The 4,974-nt window shown below is 41.0% G+C and overlaps 1 protein-coding gene across 2 annotated transcripts in view; it reads left to right on the top strand.

The window, feature by feature from the left end:
- The window catches only part of Dcaf5 (DDB1 and CUL4 associated factor 5), a 90,514-nt gene that overhangs the window by 3,858 nt on the left and 81,682 nt on the right, over positions 1–4,974 (top strand). The window lies entirely within an intron of this gene.

The following is a 4,974-nucleotide window of genomic DNA, read 5'->3' as shown; positions in this document are numbered from 1 at the left end:
AATTCACCTTGTATTGTAAGTACAGCTTGTGTTAACGATATGTTCTGCTTGCTTTTGACAAGGAAGCCCCCTTGGGGATTCATAATACTCCATAACTTGTTAAAGCTAATTAAAAAATGTTTTCCCTTGAGAAGTCCTTCAGTGATCTTTCCAAGTTTAACAGTATTTGAAGTGTTATATTTGCATGCTTTTTTCCTTTGGTTTATTGAGACAGGGTCTCATAGCCCAGGCTAGTATGGAACTTGGTGTGTGAGGTTGGCCAATGAACTCCTTGATCCTCCAGATGCTGGGATTACAGGTGTGAGAGCCCCTCCCCTTTGTCTTTTGTTTTCTTACTGGGCACTGTCCCTTATTAACAGTAATCACCTGAGGGGTAATCAAACCAGTGTGAGACTGATTGGCGCATCTATCCCCAGTAAGGAGGGGTATCAGATTCTGGGATAGTATTTTTCTGCATTTTGTTGTATCTTGATCTGGATTGGTGAAAGCCCTTAGAGACATGATACCCTTGACAGACGAGGTCTCTAGGTAGTTGTTTACATTTACTAATAGTTGGGCAGGCCCACTTTTTTGTAACTAACACACAGGATTTGGTAGGATTAATTAAGGCCTAGGACAAACGTATTTCTGTGATTTCTGTGGCCATATAAAGGGCTACTGTCTAAGGATACATCACTTTCCTGTCAGCTAGTCTGTCTGACAGAGTACAGTGAGGTACAGCAAGGGAGAGGATGTTTGATACTTTAAGTTAGTTGGCACTTCATTTTTTATTTTTTAAATTTTTATTTATTTGTCTTATGTGTATGGTTGGTTTGTGTGCATGTATATCTGTCCCATGTCTATGTCTGGTGCCTTTGGAGCTCCTTGGGATTGAGTTACTGATGGTTGGGAGCTGTCATATGGTACTGGGAATTGAACCCAGGTCTCCTGGAAGAACAGGCAGTACTCTTAACTGCTGAGACATCTCTCTAGTTTTATTTGATACTTTCAAGTTGTGAAAACTGGCCATGGTGACACATTTGAAGTTTCATCTACTTGGGAGGTTAAAGCAGGATAAAGTGGTCAATATGAGTAATTTAGCAAGAGCCTTACTTAAAAAGGAAAACAAAATGCTTAGTTGTATGTACAAATGTTAGAACGATTGACCTAGTTTCCAGGGCTCTCTGTTCAGTTCTCCCGGTTTGGGATATACACACATTCTCCTTGACCTTCTGGTCCTCTAGCCTCCACTTCCCCAGTGACAGGATTATAGGTGTGTGCTTCAACCATGAATGGTTTTAAGGAATATTAAAATATTTTCACCAAAGAAGTTACTTTTATTATTAATATTTTTATTGACCAGAAAGCAGTATCACTGTAGTGCCATGCAAACAGTGTGATATTGTGGCACTACATGTAGTTAGGATCATTGCTAGGCCACTTGAGCCTGTGACTGCACATCACTGAGCCTCTTGGTGCTGTTTTTCCTGGTCTGGACAGTGGGACTTTCCGGCCTACTTGAGGGGTTATTGTGAGATTTATGTGGGGTGCTGCACAGAATCATAATAAAAACTGCTTTGCTTTCTTAACTTTTTGTTGCTTCTATGGTGTCCCTCATAGTTGCCTAATACTGTTGTGACAGACCTCTGCAAATTGGGCAAACTGTATGGTTTTGTGACTTTTATATAAAGGGAGACAGCTGTTTAGACTATAAATTTACATGGACCTCAACCATCACTGTGGTAGGGATCCACAGTTATAGAGAGAGACTGAGATTCTCCACTCTTGCTAGCGTAGTTGCTTTGACAAGTCATTCATCCTGTGTCTCTTCTCATCTGGGTAGTAAGGTTGGCCTATCTCCCGGGCTTGGGATGGAGACTGATGAGTTGACACAGTGGCTTAGTCCTGCCTCTTGTCTAGAGGTCCTGCTGCTGCTACAGTTGCTGTTTCATTTGAACCTTACAAATGGACAGAAATAAAGACCTGCTCCAGTAGTGACAAGCTCTCTGGATGGGTTACTTTGCCAGGGTAACTCTTCTGTAGTTTCACCATCCTAAGCATAGTGGTTTGTGTGAAATTGATGGTGTCCCACACGGGGAGATTTTACAGAACAGAGTTGGGCAGTCTCTCCTGCTGAGTCTCCAGTGTGAAGCTGAGCTATGCATCTTACTTTGGAGGTCTTTGTTTTTTTCCTAGAATATTGGTCAAGAAGAGGAATTTGCTTTTCATTCTTAAGATTGGTTTTATGAAGTCCACATAAACTTTGAACTCATTTTGTAGCTGAGAATGACCTTGAATTGATGGCCCTCCCCTTACCTCCTGTAAAAACTGTCACGTAGCTTTCTTTATTCTGAATTCTCATTCAAGTCTTTATCTAAATTCTAGTTGTACCACTTGGCTTTACTTCTTATTTTGACCTCTGAGGATAGTCTTTCTTGCTGTTAGATAAGCTGACTGTGTGTGACGGCTTAGTAAAAATATTTTATCTTTTTTTTTTTTTTCTTCTGAGTCAGGGTTTCTCTGTGTAGTTCTGGTTGTCCTAGAACTCACTCTGTAGATCAGGCTGGCCCCGAACTCAGAAATCCGCCTGCCTCTGCCTCCCAAGTGCTAGGATTAAAGGCGTGAGCCACCACTGCCTGGCAGTAAAAATACTTTAAAAGTTACTTTGTGTGCATGCATGTGTGTGCTCCCCTATAGGCAATGATGCCTGAGTGTCAAATGAGAGGGGAATTTTTGTGAAGTTGATTTTCTCCTTCCACCTCTGTATGGTTCCCAGGGATAGAATTCAGGTCTCCAGGCTTGTGCAGTAAGTATGTTTACCTATAGAAGTAATTTTTTTGGGAGGTGGGTGATTCTGCTCCAGTCTTTCCTGTTTAGCTCTCTAGTAAACAACACAAAGACATCAGAATTTATTACCAAGCTACAATCCTGAACTGGGAAGATTCTGAGACTATTATAACCTGGCTAGGCTATTAATAACCAGGTAAATGCTGCAGTCCTTGTCAGCTGAGTTGTGCTGTTTCCTGTGTGTCCTCACTGTGAGCTGCTTTTGGCCATGCCCTCATGGTTCATCCTGCCTCATGCCAACCTCTTCTTTCCTCTACCTTTTTCCTTCTCCTTGTGGTCCTATCTGAGATCCCCTGTTTGATCTCAAGTCCTGCCTCTCTCTCCTGCCCTTGCCTAGGCTCTACCTTTTTGTCCAATCAGAGATTGTTGGAATGCGTTCTTTATAGCACATTGGTCAATACAATGCCCATGTCCAGATTGCAACCTGATCTTGGGGCACAGAACTCAGAATCTGAATACACAGCACACAAGACCACCCCCAACATACACCATCTCAATAGCCCATTTTACAATGGGCTGTGGGAAGAACAACTAAAATGTGGATGTTTGGCAGCTTTGGTTTAGTCTCCAAGTGCTGGTGGGTGGGTAGTGGCAGGTGATTGATTTAATCTTAGAATTGTTGAAAGATAAGCTTTATGGTGTTAATTTGTTCTTTGCAAAAAGTTTTGTAAAAGTGTAAGCAGTGATCTTACGTACACAAATGATAGCATAGACTGCTCAGAAGGTGTGGATGGAGTATCTGGTATAATTAGAAGAGCTTACAGTTTCCTGCATTCGAAGAGTTGAGACTGGGAAGAATGGGCTTGTGGTCTGGGAATATTTACATTGCAACAGCTACTACCTTAATAACTCCTATGGATCCTTACTGTTTAGGTACTGAAAATACTGTTTTCAGTGTCTAGCTCTATTTTAATTCTGTTTTTTCTTTCAAATAAGGCATTCACAATAGTTATCAGAATATGATAGTTATAAGAATCTTCCCATCCATTTGTTACTTTTATTTTGTTTGTTTTGAAAGAAAGTGTTACTTTGTTGCCAGACTGATCTTGAACTCACAGATAACCAGCTGCCTCTGCCTTTTGAATCCTGGGACTAAAGCTTTGTGCATTAAGCAAAATTATTTATGAGGTTGGAGAGATGGGGTCAGTGGTTAAGAGCACTGGCTGCTTTTCCAGAGGACCCTAGTTTAATTCCCAGCACCCACTTGGCAGCTCACAACTGTTTGTAACTCCAGTTCCAGGGGATCTGGCACCCTCACACAGACTCACATGTAGACAAAACATCAATCAGTGCACATAAAAATAAATAAATTTAAAAGTTGTTCATTTGTGTGCATATGTGAATGTGGGCACTCAAGTGTCATGGTGTGCATGTGAAGGGCAGAAAACAACTCTTGGAAGTCAGTTCTTTCCTGCCACTATGGAGGATCTGAGGATTGAACTCAGTCATCAGGTTTCTGTGCAAGCATTTCTACTTTCTGGGCCACTTTGCCCACCCTTTTTTGTTTTTTGTTTCGTTCATGTGTGTTTGTGTGTGTGTGTGTATGTACATGTGTGTACGTCCGCGCGTTGAAACCAGTCTCATGCATGCCAGGCAAGCATTCTTTCATAGAGTTCTATCTCCAGCTTCTAGTTATAATTTTTGCAAATATTTGCTAAAGATAGGAAATTTGATTTAAAGAAAAGGTAATTTTAGGGGCTGGGTGGCAAGATGGCTCAGTAATTAAGAGCACTTGGTGCTCTTCCACTGGACCTTCCAGAGGACCAGAGTTCAATTCCCAGCACCTACATCAGGTGTCTTCCAACTGCCTGTAACTCCAGCTCAAGGGGAGCCCTTCTGGCTTCTTCCAGCACCTGCACAAATATGGCATACAAATGCACAAACACACTTAAATAAGAATAAAAAAATAAAGGAAAAAGAATTCTTTCTACTTTGGATCACTATTAATATCTGGATCATATTTTTACTTTTTTGGTATATATGTATACTTTTTTTTTTAAACCAGTGTCTCATGTAGCCCAGACTGACTTCAGATTATGTTTGTAGCTGAGGCTGCCTTTATTTTTTATTTTTTTATTTTTGTTTATTTATTTATTTTGGTTTTTCGAGACAGGGTTTCTCTGTATAGCCCTGGCTGTCCTGGAACTC

This window comes from Mus caroli, chromosome 12 (genome assembly GCF_900094665.2).
Source record: "Mus caroli chromosome 12, CAROLI_EIJ_v1.1, whole genome shotgun sequence".
Lineage (NCBI taxonomy): Eukaryota > Metazoa > Chordata > Mammalia > Rodentia > Muridae > Mus > Mus caroli.
This window is presented reverse-complemented; position numbering and strand designations above follow the sequence as displayed.